This window comes from Cetorhinus maximus, chromosome 8, assembly GCF_964194155.1.
Source record: "Cetorhinus maximus chromosome 8, sCetMax3.hap1.1, whole genome shotgun sequence".
Classification (NCBI taxonomy): Eukaryota; Metazoa; Chordata; class Chondrichthyes; order Lamniformes; family Cetorhinidae; genus Cetorhinus; species Cetorhinus maximus.
Genome location: NC_135886.1, coordinates 9,937,234 through 9,954,388, shown reverse-complemented (window position 1 = coordinate 9,954,388; position 17,155 = coordinate 9,937,234). Strand labels below are relative to the sequence as shown.

The 17,155-nt window shown below is 45.7% G+C and overlaps 1 protein-coding gene and 1 long non-coding RNA gene across 3 annotated transcripts in view; one reads left to right on the top strand and one right to left on the bottom strand.

Annotated features, from left to right (window-relative positions):
- Nucleotides 1-16,856, bottom strand: part of LOC144683422 (uncharacterized) — a 53,897-nt gene extending 37,041 nt beyond the window's left edge. The window contains exon 1 of the long non-coding RNA XR_013577254.1: nucleotides 16,747-16,856. This is a non-coding gene — a long non-coding RNA (uncharacterized LOC144683422). The remainder of the gene's footprint in view (nucleotides 1-16,746) is intronic.
- blacat1 (BLACAT1 overlapping LEMD1 locus) overlaps nucleotides 1-17,155 on the top strand; it is a 121,400-nt gene that overhangs the window by 62,589 nt on the left and 41,656 nt on the right. The window lies entirely within an intron of this gene.

The following is a 17,155-nucleotide window of genomic DNA, read 5'->3' as shown; positions in this document are numbered from 1 at the left end:
ACCAGGCATACTTATCATCTGGCCTGGCAGGCATCCTGCTTACACTCTCTCCATCTCTGTTCATGCAGGACAAGCTGGCACACAACAAGAGGGAGAGGTCACTGACCAGTGGAGGAATGCCTGAAATCAAGGTCCTCACGGACTTTGAAAACAGAGCCATCCGGCTGGCCAAAGAGGATCTGGACCGTTCCTGTACTGATGGTGATGTCAGTGGTGCTCTACCAAATGAAGGTCAAGCAGTGCAACATCCATCAAACAACTACGCTGTGTGTGATGTGTCCTGTTTCTCTCCTTGCTTCCACAGGCACATCTGGGGAACAGCCAATGGTGTCCATGATCCTGGGCCTCCAATCAAGCCCTGAAGAAACCTCTGAAGAGGAATCTGGAGGCACCCTCCTTGAAGTCCCATCACAGTGCTCACCCACACCCTCCACCAGTGCAGAGACACACACCTCGGTGGGACCTAGCTTTAGAGTAGTCTTGGGATCACAATCTGGTGAGCACATCGCATTGTCTGATCCACAGCAGGTGGCAGCAGGGACTTCCCAGGTGTCTGGCACTCAGAGGACTGCTGGAGGCCAGAAATTTGCTGAGTCCGAGTCAGATGATGAGCTGCAAAGGCAAACTCAGGAAGGTCAGGAAGGGATGTCCGCTGCACTCCTCAGATTGCAAGGCACGAAGGAGGACTCCATCCACCTTCAAGCTGAGGTGATAGTGCTGGCATGCCAACGCACCAAGGTCAACACTGGTAGGAAGGCAGCCGTCATGGAGACCTTGGTCCAGGGCATCGCTGCTGCGCTTTTATGGGGGCTCAACTCCATCGCTGGCCCCATGGTTGGCCTCCAACAGTGTGTACACAGGACGGGTGTGGGGCAGCTCGATCTCACTCCAGCTACCCCTTCTCCTCAAGGAGTCAACCAGGGGCCCTTGGGCACCCCTAGGGAGGAGGATCAGCAGGTGTTCCCCACCCAGGGCCATCCATCCAGGTGACTCCGGGAGTGTCCAGCCCATCCAATTCCCCTCTTCCTGTGACCTCAGCAGCGCCAGTTCCACAGGCCAGGGAGACTGCCACTGCCACACAGCAGGACTCCAAAAGCAGACCGGGGCCCTCCAGGTCTCGGCCCTTCAGAGGACGCCCGCTAAGACCATCACAGACAGGGTGTAGCAGTCAGCAGGCTGCCTCCACCTCGGCTGTGGATGGCTGGGGAGCACCAAAACATAGCGGCAGGGTTAGGAAAGTTAAGAAGATGTAGTTGCACAGCCTGACCACAGGTGTTAATCACTTAAACATACTGTTCGCTATTATAAATAAACTCTCAAGAATGTCTCCTTGCCTATGGCTCCTTGTACTGATCAGCAGTGTTCGTGTCACTCAGATGTGAAACCTTTCTGCACAAGATAAAGTAAAATGTCTCAGTCCAGGGCCTCTTCCCTGTGCTTTGTGCAGCCTTCAGACCAAAGTGATGGTCCAGCCTCACCCTCCCTGGACACATTACTGATACCTGCACTTCAATGGTTCTTGTCATTGCTACCAGAATGTTGTGGGCAGGCATCACAGAGTTCCGTCATTCTCTCTGTGTGCTCTCAGCATCTTTAAAGTAGAGCTGGCCCCCATCTCTTCAGCATCTGTGACCAGTGATGCTGTGCTCCTGAAGGTGAAAGTGGACAAAGGGTCAGATGTTTCATGGCTGTGTCTCTATGGTATGACCCTGATCACAGAGTGCAAGCAAGCTGCCCTCGGCCAGACATTCTCAGAGGCTGTGTGAAGATCTATGGAATGTCCCCACTGATGTCTTCATCATCCTCCTGCAATCGAGTGATTATTAGGGCCTCCACTGCGTCTCCATGACAGGAGCATTAGTACAGAGGGTATGTGCATTGCCATAAGTCAGACTGGAGTCAAACGTTCATAGATGCAATATGGTACCTCCTCACCGCAAGTTGTCATCATCCTACAAATTTAGCAGCTATGAGAGCCTCCCGAGCGTGTCTGCCTCATCTGGCCAGTGTGAGGGCCTCATCCCCGTCATCGTCACCTTTGAGGGCCTCCTCACCCTCATCCCCATCGGCATCCTCATCACCACAGGAGACCTCCACCACCTCCTCAGCCAGCGGCAGGTTGTAAAGGACACAGCAGATGATGACAATCCATGACGCCCTCTGTGGACTATATTGCAGGGATCGGCCAGACTGGTCCAGCCACCGGAACCTCACTTTCAGCATCCCGATGGTCTGCTCCACCAAGTTGCAGTTGCAATAAGCCTCATTATACCTTCGCTCTGCTGCAGTCTGAGGCCGCCGCACGGATGTCAGCCACATCCTCTGCGGGTAGCCCATATCCCCAAGGAGCCATCCCTGCAGCTTCCATGGACCCTGGAAGACGTCAGGGATCTGTGAGCGACTGAGGATGTAGGCGTTGTGCACGCTCCCTAGAAACTGTGTGCAGATCTGCAGGATGTGTTTGTGGTGGTTGCACACCAGCTGCACATTCAGCAAATTGAATCCCTTGCAGTTGACATAGTTGCCCGCTTGTTGCGATGGAGATCTGAGTGCCACGTGGGTGCAGTTGATGGCACCCTGCACCTGTGAGAAGCCTAAGATCTGGGCAAGTCCAATCACTCTTGCATCCTGGCTGTCCTGGTCGCAGGCGAAATGCACAAAGTTGTGTGCTCCCACGAGAATGGCATCCATGACCTCATGGATGCATTTGTGGGTGGAGGCTTGTGATATCCCACAGAGGTCATCTGTGGAGATCTGAAAGGAGCCACTGGCGTAGAAATTGAGCATCGCGGTCACTTTCATGACCAATGGCAGTGGATGTCCTCCATGGCACAACGTGGTGCCAAATCCTGCAGTAAATGGCAGATGTGACCCAGTTCCCGAGGCATGCGCAGTCTTCGGCGACACTAGCTCTCAGTCATCTGCAGGAATGAAAGGCGGTGTCTATACATCCTGGGTCTAGCTAGGCACCGACCAGTAACGTCTCGCTGTGGCTCTTTGGTGACATGTGCAGGAGCCCCAGACGCCCCTTCTTCCAGAGGGTGCTGCTCCTCCCTCTGCGCAGCAAGGCGCTTTAGTCGCTCTCCTCTTCTCTGTCATCTTCGCTCCCTGTAAGCCACAAGGCATACAGCTAGGTCACCAGGCTCCATGATCCTGATGTACTCCTCTTCCAGGACAAAAGAGAGGGAAGCGTGGGTTCGCATGGGTGTACAAAGGTCCTGTCTTCGTTAAGTCTGAAGGCCCCTTAATGCAGCCCGGAAAGTTCTGGCCACCAATTGGATGGCCAGAGACTAGTGCGCTGCATGGCTGCCTGAAACCCCACCCACCTCCTCCCCACTCCGCCTGACCGAATGGCGGCAGCTTTGCCCACAGACTGCAGTGCTCTCAGCTCAGGCGCAGGCATTCTCCTAACCCGCACTGCAAGGCTGCACCGTTAGCTTGAACCATGGGGGAGACTGGTCCAAACCTGGATGGGGACATTGCAAGGGGCTGTGAGTACCTCCACCAGTGACTGCTACATGGCCAGGTTTAACAAGGAGATTGTACAACGTGCCCCGTCATCCAACTGTTCTGCAGTTCACTAAATGCTCATTAGTTTGCAGTCTGTGCCCGAGGAGTGAAAAGCTCTGGAGCACTTGGTGGCACTTTGATGGCTCTGTGTTGCTTGAGTGGGCAGCGAAGTTAGAGACCTGACTCCAACCATATCAATGTGGCTGTGCCTGAACTGTCTCAGCTGTAGATGACTGGTTACTCTATACAAGGTTTCCCTAATGCATGGCTGCTTCCCTCGCCCACTGACACCCCCCACACCCTGCATGTGCTTCAAACACAGGGCAGCTCTTGCCCCCAACCCCCCAAGACGCCTCAACCGCAGGGCAGCTCTTGCCCCCAACGCCCCCAAGTCGCCTCAACTGCAGGGCAGCTCTTGCCCCCAACCCCCCAAGTTGCCTCAACTGCAGGGAAGCTCTTGCCCCCAACCCCCCAAGTCGCCTCAACCGCAGGGCAGCTCTTGCCCCCCCCCACCCCTGCCCAAAAGCGCCTCAAGATTGAAGTCCAACAGGCGACCCGGGCAAGTGCTCTGCAACGTTACTGTGTACTCACCTCCGAGTGTGGGCAAACGATCCAGCTGGGGGGAGGAACGATTCCAGCAGGCTGGGCTTATAATGATATGCAGATGTATTACAATGCAGTTCCTGATGTCCGATGGCGGGAAATGTGGCCCACCATTGACGGGCAGAGCAGATGATTGCAAACTGGTTTCACGATGTTGTGAAACCAATTTTTTGCCTTTTCACCATATTGTCTGCTCACGCCATCAAACACGCCCGACACCAGAGGGCACGGAAAATCCCGGCCTTTTTTCCTCTCTCCCTGCAATCCCACTCCTCTCGCAAAGGTACTGAATCCTTATTGGAGGGCTGCACCACATCTGTAGACCTCGGTCCACTCTTTGTGTGACCCTGGATCATCAGTTAACATCGTGGCAAGGAACCGGAGCATTAACCAAGAAGAATGTTTCTCAGTTTTAGCCTCTCTGCTCAAAACTGAATGAAATCTTCAGTTTTCATCATGCCTAATTTCCAATAGGAGTCACTGTCTCAAAAGCAAAAAACTTTGACTGTACCCCCTCTCCACCATCCCCTCCCACCTCCTCCCAATCCCTTCTCCTCCTTCTTAAACCTAACACAGAACGGTTCAAAGAAGCTGTTATATTTCTATTGCTCTTCTCCTGACGTCAGCTAATTTAGTACAAATTGAGTAATCTTCCTGGAGTGTGTGACTTGGTAGCACATCACGCAATATACTTAATCTGTTGAACCACTGTCAATCCACAGTGAGATACCAATAACTCACATATTAATATTTTCTAACGACCTCTGAACGATTGAAGGGTCATTTACCAGAAAGTACATTACAGTAAATCAGCAGCCACTGTCATTTTGTTCTGTAACTGCGATAAAACTCTCTATTCCCGTTACTTTTATCTGCGCTGCTCCAACTCGGGCCTCTTGTGCATTTCCAATTTTCTTCACCCTGCTATTGGTAGCTATGCCTTCAACTAGCCATTTGAACTCTGGGATTCCCTCTCTAAACCTCTCCCCTCTCTCTACCTCTCTTTAAGACGCTCGTTAAAATCAACCAAAGAGTTTTTGGTCCCTTGTTCTAATTGTACAAGCTAAGCTTCATACACATCACAAGTATCTCACTCTCTCTAGGCCAGCAGACTACGGGCTAAATCCAGCCCACAAGACCCGTTCATCTAGTCCCTGAGTTCCTTTCTCCCAGTCTGCAAGTTCCTTTGGACTAATTACACTTTTCCTTATATTGAAAACATTTCATTTACAGTCTGATTCATTGGGAGCTGAAACTAATGGGTGAAATCAATTTTGAGTGTTGGATATGAGAAGAAGCCGGGGCCGGATGACTGGTTTGGATTCAGCCATTTAAACTGCTCATGCAAGGAGGACTAGAAAAGGCTGCTTCTTAAAACAGTGGCTTTGGATCAGTCAGTCCATCGAACTAGGAAATTTTCTTCTTTTCATCCTGTAGCAGGGAGGGGTAAGTTCATGAGAGAGGGGTGACAGTGAGAATGGAGGGACCACAATACAGTGATAGAAAGTTATGGCAGAGCAGAATGGGGATGAGAGAAGAATGATGAGAGCAGGATGGAGACTTTTGTTATTTTGTGTTAGTCAGTTCTGTGTATGCAAATAGTCAATTGGTAGTACAAAATTTGAGTATTGCTGAAAAAAGAGACATGTCTAAACTTTTCGTTTTGCACTCATCAGAACACTCACAAGAATACCAATATAAGGGGGAAACAACAATTCATACTATACGTGAAGAGAGTGCTGATTAATTGGCATTGCCATGGGGAATGCACCACTGATGGTGACTGACAGTTAACTGTCAAGCATTGTTTGAAATTTAAATCAGGCAGCTTGACCCTGATTGATCAAGGCATTGCCCTGAGGAATGAGTCATCAAATTGGTCAGGGCAATGCCTTGACCAATTAGGGTCAAGCTGGCTGGTTGAAATTTTAAACAATGCTTGGCAGTTAACTGTCAGTCAGCATCAGTGGCGCATTCTCCATGGCAATGACACTTGCCAATCAATCAGCACTCCCTCACATAAATTGTTGTTTACCCCTTATATCGCTATTCTTGCGAGTATCCTGATAAGTGCAAGACGAAAAGCCTAGACATGCAAATTTTTTCAGCAATACTCAACTTATGTGTATACCCGTCACTTCCCTTCACCTACAAGAACCAAAAGGAAGTATGGCTGTAATATATATTTACATCTTATTCTATCACAGGCTACAGTTCAGAACCTGGAGGTCCAAATGTTATTTCAACTGAGAATGTGATTACCCCTGGGTGTTTGAAACTACTACCTTGGGCCTTCATTTACATCAGCAGAATCAAACAGCAAACTGTGCTTTTGATAATGTTCCTGTGTTTGTTTATTTATTTATCTTTTGCATTCCCAAGAGTTTTGAGCTTTCCCCTGATTGGCAGGTGGAGCTGTTTGACTTGACTTGCCGCAGGAATCAGCCCCTGCAGATTTTTGGCCTGTAGATCTGTAAACAGTCTTTGTCATATTTGCAACTCAATGTCCTTATGTAATGCATTATATTTAACACCCACAGCATTTATATAGTACCTTCAATGTAAAAAAAACGTCCCAAGGTGCTTCAAATGACAGAAGAATTTGAGAGTTAGAGCAGAATTCTCGGGAATGGAGGTAGATGGGACCTGAAAATACGGGCATCAGTCAGCTTGTAGTTTCCTTTCATTCCCAGCACTGGCCATTTTAGGGGAAGTGGGTTGCCAGTCTTCATGGGGCACTGAAAATAATTCAGAAGAGATTTACGAGCGTGTGGTCGGAATTGAGAAGATGCAACCTTCATGAAAGATTGAACAGGCCCGGCTCTTTTCTCTGGGAAAGAGGTGACCCGATAGAGGTTTAAAATTTTAGTTCTAAATTTTAGTTACAAAGGGGTTTGATAGAGTGGATGTGGAGAAATTTTTTCACCTTTGGGTAAGTTCAGAACAAATGGGAATAAATATAAGAACAAAGTACTGCAGATTCTGGAAATCTGAAATATAAACAGAAAATGGTGGAAGTAGGCAGCAGGTTTGGCAGCATGTGTAGAGAAAAAAATAGTTAATGTTTCAGGTCAATTTTTCTGTGCTCTGTGTAATTCTGAATGGAGCTTGTCATTTTGCGCTATTTATCAGTCTTAACACAAAACTAGCAGTTCAAACTGGATACTGCTTAATTGTGTGAAGTACAGGAAGTGTCTTCTTGAGGGTCAGTTAGCTCAGTTGTCTAGAGTGTGGTGCAAAATGATGCCAATGGCGCAGGTTCCATGCCTGTACTAGTTGTGGTAGTTCATGGAGGCCTGCCTCATTGCCTTGCCCATTGTTTGATGTGGAGTGGTGCTCCTCAAGCTATATAACCACTTGTCTCTCTTTAACACAGAGAGATGCCTATGGTCCCTCATGGACTATGGCTAATTACCTTACCTTACTTGTGTCTGCATTGCGCATGGTGTTGATTTTGGGCCAAATACAAAGAATGCAACAAAATAGACATTAAGACTAGTGTGTGAATGTGTTGGAGGCTGCAGCATTTTGAGAATGGTTCAGAAACACAGCATGCGCGATCTTTACTGCAAGTTTAGTGTTGGACATCTGTTATTCTTAAGTTGGTTTGTGAGAGCTACCTCCATGCTTTGCTCTCACCCCCTTTAAACTCTTGTCAGAAAGTAGTTTTGAAGATTTGCTGAGCTTACCCTCATCAGCACAGTCATACACACACATGAGGCTGCAAGGCTGAGAAATCCTGAGTGATGATGCTGGGTGGTAGGAGGCTTGTGCGGAGCATAAATGCCAGCATTGACCATTTGGGCTGAATGGCCTGTTTCTTTGCTGTAGACTCTTCCATGTAATAAATCAGATTTGAGACAGCAGCTTCATGCCATTAGTAAATATGATATTGAGTCAACCAGGTCAGCACAGTCCCAGCTCCAAAGCTTGACTGCACCGAATTAGCCAGTAGCAGTAGGATTCCTACAGGTAGCCTCAGTGACTCTGGGTTAGTTGTGTAGAAAAGCCTAAATTTTAAACACATACCTAATCGTTCTTTCAATCTTCTCTCTCTACTGACTGTGTGTGATTTCAGTTATACCACGTGGATGACTTGAATGTTTGTTGATGATCACCTGACTGGGAGTGGCCAGGGCTCCCAGCCAACATGTGTACCCCAACATTGTCACCTTGCTTAATTGGATTTTGTTCTGACAATGTCAAAGTAAACACTCGCTTAACTTTGTGTAGAGCTGCAGGGAATCCATAAAAAAGCTGAGAGTCGGTTTAGAGTTCTCATTGCATTGTGTCCACAAAGCTGCACACTTTAGGAAGGACATCAAGGCCTTGGAGAAAGCAGAGGAGATTTACTAGACTGTTACCATGGATAGAGGACTTTAGTTACATGGAGAGACCAGAGTTGGAATAGGTCTCCTTGGAGCAGAGAAGATTTAAAGGCAGATTTAGTCAAGGTGTTCAAACTGATGATGAGGTTTGATAGTTTCTCCTTATCAACTCTGTGTCCACTGGCTATAAGGTTCATAACCAGAGCATACAGATTCAAAATAATTAGCAAAAGAATCAGAGGAGAGATAGAGAGAGATTCTTATTTTCAAAAGCAGTGAGTTGTTTCAATCTAGAATGCACTATTTAATAGGGTGGTGAAAGAAGATTTAATGGTAACTTTCAAAAGGAATTTGGTATGAATGTGAAAAATTTACATTTGTAGGGCTATGGGGAAAGAGTTGACACAGGCACAATGGGCCAAATGGTCTACTTCAGTACTTTAGGTCTCTATGATTCTACATGTTTAGCTTCGTCAAGTCAATTTCAAATGATAGGGCTGTGGGGGAGGAGGTAATGGGGCAGAACGTGAAGTGAGAGAAAACATGATGTGCACAATTACTGTTAGGTTAACTAGTTTAGAGGGTTTTATTATGGAATCGGTTACAGAATAGCTACACTGACTTTAGAAACAGATAACCAAACATCCTGGTGTGTCAGGCACAATCGTGATTGTCCCACATTTGTCCTGACAGGCAGTTTCACGGCTATGAGCTGTCTCTCTCACTCAGATATTCATTGACAGGTAGCAGGTGCGTGATTAGCATAGAACATTGCACCTGCAACCTGGGAATGCAGACTTGACCTGTGACAGGCAATTTAAAAGGGCCATGTCTTTGAGTAAATAATTGCCCAAATGTCCCCACACCAAACTTAAGGTAGTGATTCACAGATGTCTTTTAAATCGTTGCCAGAAAGCATTTTATGCTTTGTTGAAAATTGTGTTTCACGTCCCCTCCTCTCCTGAAGTTGGTACTGAGGAAGTGCTGCACTGTCAGAGGTGTTGTCTTTCAAAAAAGATATTAAACTAGGGCCCTGTCAGACCTTTCAGGTGGATAAGAAAGGATCCTACAGCAGTATTTGAAGAAATACTTCAAATAATTAGCAAAAGAATCAGAGGAGAGATAGAGAGAGATTCTTATTTTCAAAAGCAGTGAGTTGTTTCAATCTAGAATGCACTATTTAATAGGGTGGTGAAAGAAGATTTAATGGTAACTTTCAAAAGGAATTTGGTATGAATGTGAAAAATTTACATTTGTAGGGCTATGGGGAAAGAGTTGACACAGGCACAATGGGCCAAATGGTCTACTTCAGTACTTTAGGTCTCTATGATTCTACATGTTTAGCTTCGTCAAGTCAATTTCAAATGATAGGGCTGTGGGGGAGGAGGTAATGGGGCAGAACGTGAAGTGAGAGAAAACATGATGTGCTCTGGTTATGAACCTTATAGCCAGTGGACACAGAGTTGATAAGGAGAAACTATCAAACCTCATCATCAGTTTGAACACCTTGACTAAATCTGCCTTTAAATCTTCTCTGCTCCAAGGAGACCTATTCCAACTTCTCTGGTCTCTCCATGTAACTAAAGTCCTGTACCAGTGAATATTTATCCCTCAAACAACACCACTGAAAACTGAGCATTATCACCTGACTGTTTGTGGCATCTTGGCTGCTCTGTTTCCTACATTACAACAGTGAATACACTTTAAAAATACTACATTGGCTGTAAAGTGCTTTGGGACGTTCTGAGGTTGTGTAAGGTGGCCATGTGTCTGCTGCCTTTGTTCTTCTAGATGGTAGTGGACTTGGGTTTGTTAGATGCTGTCTAAGGAGCCTTGTAGATGGTACATACTGTTGCCACTATGTGTTGGTGGCGAAGGGAGTGAATGTTTGTGGATGGGGTGCCAATCAAGCAGGCTGCTTTGTCCTGGATGGTGTCAAGTTTCTTGAGTGTTGTTGGAGCTGCACTCATCCACGAAAGTGGAGACTATTCCATCACACTCCTGATTTGTGCCTTGTAGATGGTGAACAGGCTTTGGGGAGTCAGGAGGTGAGTCAGTCACCACTCAATTCCTAGCCTCTGACCTGCTCTTGTAGCCACAGTATTTATATGGCTAGTCCAGTTCAGTTTCTGGTTAATGGTAACCCCCTAGGATGTTGATTGTGGGGGATTCAGTGATGGTAATGCCATTGAACGTCAAGGGGCGATGGTTAGATCCTCTCTTGTTGGAGACGATCTTGTGTGGCGTGAATGTTACTTGTCAATTGTCAACACAAGCCTGAATATTGTCCAGGACTTGCTGCATTTGAACATGACTGCTTTAGTATCTGAGGAGTCGCGAATGGTGCTGAACATTGTGCAATCATGTAACTTCTGCCAGCCCTGCAAGCTTTCGAGAGCTCTTCATTCCTCCGAATCTGATTTCTTACTCATCTCAGCTATTGGCATTCATGTATCACACCCTAGGCCTACCCTAACCATCTTTAGCCAGAAGTGCCGAGTAGATGATCCACCTCAGCCTCCTCCTGAGGACCCTAGCACCATAGATGCTAGTCTTCAGCCAATTCGATTCACTCCAAGTGATATCAAGAAACGTCTGAAGGCACTGGCTATTGCAAAGCCTATAAGCCCTGACAATATTCCAGCAATAGTTCTGAAGATTTGTGCTCCAGAATAGCTGTGCCCCTAGCCAAGTTGTTCCAGTACAGCTACAACACTGGCATCTACCCGGTAATGCGAAAAATTGCCCAGGTATGTCCTGTACACAAAAAGCAGGACAAATCCAACCCGGCCAATTACCGCCCCATCAGTCAACCCTTGATCATCAACAAAGTGATGGAAGGGGTCATTGACAGTGTCATCTAGCAGAACTTACTCAGCAATAACCTGCTCACTGATGCTCAGTCTGGGTTCTTCCAAGGTCACTCAGATCCTGACCTCATTACAGCCTTAGTCCAAACATGAGCAAAAGAGCTGAGCTCAAGAGGTTCAGGTATAGACTGTCCAAACCATTACCCCTTGACATTCAAAGGCATCAACATCACCTGAATGCCCACAATAACTACGTCCTGGGGATTACCATTGACCAGAAACTGAACTGGACTAGCTATGTAATTAGTGTGGCTACCAGAGCAGGTCAGAAGCTGGGAATTCTGTGGTGAATAACTCACCTCCTGACTCCCCAAAACCTATCCACCATCTACAATGCTCAAGTCAGGAGTGTGAGGGCATACTTTCCACTTGCCTGGATGAGTGCAGCTCCAACAATACTCAAGAAGCTTGACGCGATCCAGGACAAATCAGCCCGCTTGATTGGAATCCCATCCACCACCTTCAACATTCACTCCCTCCACTACTGACACACAGTGGCAGCAGTGTGCACAATCTACCAGACACACTGCAGCAACTCACCAAGGCTTCTTTGACAGCACCTTCCAAACTCGTGACCTCAACCATCTTGAAGGACAAGGGCGGCAGTTGCATGGGCACACCACCATTCCTTCACTGTTGCTAGGTCAGAATCCTGGAGCTCCCTCACTAACAGCATTGTGGGTGTACCTACAACACATACACTGCAACAGTTCAAAAAGGTGGCTCACCACCACCTTCTCAAGGACAATTAGGGGTGGGAAATAAATGCTGGCCTAACCAGCGATGCCACACCCCATGAAAGAATAAATAAAAATTATTTTCCTAAATCTTTCCTCTTCTTTAAAGCAGATTTTTTTGACCAGGCTATTGTCTGGTGTCTATTTTTTGTCTGATTAAACTCCAGTAAAGCACCTTTACTATGTTAAAGGTCTATTTAAATGAAAGCTGTGTTGATACAATTCCCTGAATCTATCAGGCTGAGTAATTCATTCCAGCTTGTATAATGACTCTATCTCTAAGGACATTCATCCAGCTACCTCACACAGTAAATTTCCAGAACTCTTCCCAGCTATTTCTATAAGATATCAGCAACCTTTGCATTTAAACAAAATTAATGAACAGAATAATTTTTAACCAGAGAGTGGTTTGAATGTGAAATTTGTCATGGAGTAGTTAAGACAAATAGGATATAGTAGATGCATTTAAGAGGAAGTTGAATTGTACATGAAGGAGAAAGGAATAGAAGGACGCACTGAAAATGGCTTAATAAAGTAGGGTTAGAGGAGGCCAGTGTTGAATATAAGAGCTGGTATTAGACTTGTTGGGCGGAGTGGCCTGATTCTGAGCTGTAAATTCCATGCACAGGAACAGAAATGACAAGGTCAAAAGATCCTTCTTTTATTCTTTCATGGGATGTGGACATTGCTGGCCAGCATTTGCTGCCCATCCTATCTTGCCCTTAAACTGAGCGACTTGCTAGGCTATTTCAGAGGGAAGTTAAGTGTTAGTCCCATTACTGTGGATCTGGAATCACATGTAGACTAGACCAGACCAGGTAAGGACAGCAGATTTCCTTCCCTAAAGGACATTAGTGAACCAGATGGATTTTTACAACAATCGATGATTTCATGGTCACCTTTACTGAGATTAGCTTTGTATTCCAGATTTATTAATTGAATTTAAATGGAATTTAAAATTCCACCAGCTGCAATGGTTGGACTTGAACACACAGCATTAGCCTGGACATCTGGGTTATTAGTCTAGTGACATTACCACTACACTGCCATATCCTGCCAATGGTAGAAGTATGTATGCTATTGGTCCCCAATATTTGCACAGATATAACAACTTATATCTGTGTTGTTTTTCAAACTTCCTTACTGTTTTATTGCCACCACTGGTGATTGTGAAGCACTCATGCTTCATGTGCTGCACTTGGGAGAAGTAGTATGAATGGGTTCAAGAATCAAGGAAAAGAGGATAACCCAGTGGTGTGGGTGGATGTGGAGAGAGGAAATTCCATATGGTTGACATCCTCAAGACATCTTCAAATTCAAGTGAAACATGCCTCTGGGAATAGTGAAGTTTTGTGGCAGCGTTCTACTTTGTGAATCCAGAGTCATAAAATAATTTGTAGCACAGAAGGAAGTCATTTGGCTCATCAAGTCTCTGCCAGCTCTCTATAGAGCAATCCAGTCATTCCCTCACTGTATCCTTGTAACCCTGCAAGTTTATTTCCTTCAAGTGTCCATCTAATTTCCTTTTAAAATCACTGGTCATCTCTGCTTTTACCATCCTCATAGGCAGCAAATGCCAGGTCACAGTATCTTTACAGTGCAGAAGGAGGCCATTCAGCCCACTGAGTCTGCACTGGCTCTCTGAAAGAACATTCCACCTAGACCCACTCCCCTGCCTTATGCCTGTAACCTTGCACATTCTCTCTTTTCAGAGAGCAATCCAATTTCCTTTTGAATACCTCAATCGAACTTGCCTCCAGCACCCTTTCAGGAAGTTTGTTCCAGCCTCCAACCACCCTATGGGTGAAAAAAGTTTTCCTCACATCACATTTGCTCCTTTTGCCAATTATTTTGAATCTGTGCACTCTAGTTCTTGATGTTCTCTCAAGTGGGAACAGTTTCTCACTATTTACCCTGTCCATACCCCTCAGGATCTTGAATACCTCTATCAAGTCTCCTCTCAGTCTTCTTTTCTCCGAGGAAAACAGTCATAACGACTCACCGCGTAAAGAAGTTCTTCCTCACATTCCCCCTCATGGCAAGAAATTTCCCATCGGTGAGCGGGGGCAGAGCCCGCTCGCCGACGCGTAAAATGACGCGGAATGACGTGGGCGGAACTCCCGACATCATCCCACATCATTTGCATTTTCAGGTAGGCGGGGGCGCAGCCGGGTCAGCTGTGCGCCCACCGACCTGTCAACGGCCTATTTAGGCTATTCCAAAAACAATTAAGCTCATTAGTGGACCTGCCCGTCCAACCTTAAGGTTAGCGGGCAGGTTGGGAGCGCTGGCGAACACATGAAAAAGCATGAAACCTCATCCACGGGCGGGATGAGGTTTCACCGCTGAATCAAAAAATTAAGACACTTTTAATTAACGTAATGTCCATGTCCCAACTCATGTGGCATTGTCACATGAGGGGACATGGATGGTGAATGAAATTTTCACTGCAGTAACTATTTTACTTTGGGAACCAATCTCCCTGAGGCAGCACTTAGTCTCAGGGAGATCGGAGCATGCACAAAGGAGCGCACTTCCGATTTTAGGAATCCCCCCTCCCCCGCACAGGAAGTGCATAGGGCTTCCCTGCGGACGTCACACTGGGCGGGCCTTAACCGACCTGCCCACTAAAAATGGCGGCGCCCCCCCCCAACCCGATCGGGGCGCCGATCATAGGGCCGCCCACCCACGCTCGCCCCTGCACTTACCCCCCAACGGGGGGGGAAATTTTGCCCCATATCTCTTTCACAAAATCTTAAATCTGTGTCCCCTAGTCCTTATACTGTCAGCTAATGGGAACATTCCTGTATACCTTATCCAAACCTATCATAACCTTGTACTCCTAATGATTTGCTTTCTATCTAAAAGAGTTTATTCACCTGTACATGTTTAGTTGAATGTGGCTTGCTCAATGAAACTTTTCAGATGTACAATGACCAAGTCAAATGAAACTCGTTGAAGCTTATACTTCTCAGTTTTGTTCCACTTGCTGCAATTGCTGGTAATGCAGATCGTGCTTCTCCTCCAGGATGAGAGTCATTAGAGTTAAACATATTGGTAGAACATTTCAAAAACAGACATGGTGGTTTGGGCAGACAATTTATCCATCTAGCTGACACTGATGAGGAGCAGCAGGAAGAGCCAATGTCATCTGCTTCTTTACTGTTGATGTGAATCAATAAGGTGTCTGTTATTACTATTCCAACACCTTCACAGTGTCTGATGCACAGCAGAGCTATAAATCTCAGATTGTCCATTGACCCTCAATATCACTACTCCTAGGAATACTAAACCTTCACTCTAACAAATTTGATATTGCAAATCAAACTTTTCTCTGCCTGCCATGACCTTTTTCTATATTTTATTGATACCATTACTTTTGTACTTCCTAATATGCTAATATCCTACATGTATTTTTTAAAATTCATTCTAAGGATGTGGCATCACTTTCAAGGTCAGAAACATTTGTGTCCTATCCTTTGTTGCCCTGCGAAGGTTTTTTCCTTTATTCTTTAATGGGATGCGGGCGTCGCTGCCCATCCCTAATTGCCCTCAAACTGTGTTGCTAGGCCATTTCAGAAGGCAGTTAAGAGTCAACCATATTGCTGTGGGTCTGGAGTCACATATAGGCCAGGCCAGGTAAGGGTGACAGATTTCCTTCCTAAAGAACATTAGTAAACCAGGTGGGCTTTTAACACAAAGTGATGATAGTTTCATGGTCACAATTACTAAGACGAGCTTTCACTTTCAATTCTGAGTTTTATTAATTGAATTCAAATTCCACCAGCTGCCATGGTAGGATTTGAACCCATATCCCCTACATCATTAGCCTGTGCTCCTGGATTACTAGTCCAGTGACATTACCATTATAGCACCATCTCCTGTGGTCATTGTGGTGGTGGTGGTGGTGGCCTGTGAATCGCTGATAACATTTTGATAAATGAGTGGTTTTCTAGGCTATTTCAGAGGGCAGTTAAGAGCCAACCACATTGGTTGTGGGATTGGAGTCACACAACAGTAAGAATGGCAATTATCCTTCCCTAGAGGATATTCATGAACCAGTTGGAATTTTACAACCATCTGACAACTTAATGGTCACTTATACCAATATCAGATTTCCAGACGTTTAAAAAATTTTCACTTCTTTGGATGCTTGCAATGCTGAGATCAAGGCTCATCATTCGGACCCTACTCGTTCAATTTCAGGTCCTCAAAACTACAGAACTTTACACGTTCTTCAGCTTTTTCTGCTTCCCGCAATCTACTGGCATTTAAATTCCAATATTATACAGGAATTCAAGCTATGGAAAAGACCATGTGGCCAGTAGTAGTGTTTAGGAATTATTATATCCCATTATACGTCTCATGATACTTATCCATCAAATCTTATTCCAGGTCTTCATCCAGTTCTCTCTTGAAATTAATGAGACAATTATTTTTTGCACCTTCCCTGGAGAGACCATTCCATATGTGCACCACTTTCTGCATTAGTAGGCAAATCTAAACTACCTTTTCACTTTCTCTTCTATGTTGAAGACGACACCATCTTGTAGTGGTGACACCTAACCATTTTCTCCTAATTTACCTCATCGTTCAACTAATCATTTAGTGTGTTGCACTATGGGCTTTGATACATCACCTGGATTTCTCAATCTTTAAAACATTCACATTATGAAAAAAAACTACCCAATAACAAACCTCTTATACCAAATAGCATTTCCCGTGGCCTGGTGAAACCTCTTGATGAGTCGACTCATTGAGGAGAGGAATTGGTGATTTCCACAGTGTTGGATAGGCAGTCTGATTGGCAGCACCTAGCAAAAAAGCAATCAAAGATGCTGTTATTGGTGTTCTAATGTGATCAAAATCCTCTATGGCCTCAGCCCTCCCTATACAAACAAGGAGCAGGAGTAAGCCATTCAGACCCTTGAGCCCGCTCTGCCATTCAATAAGATCATGGCTGATCTGATAGTAACCTAAAATCTGTACCCCACCTACCCCCAATAACCTATCATCCCCGTGCTTACCAAGAATTTATCCATTTCTGCCTTAAAAATTTTCAAAGACTCTGCTTCCACCACCTTTTCAGGAAGAGAGTTCCAAAGAC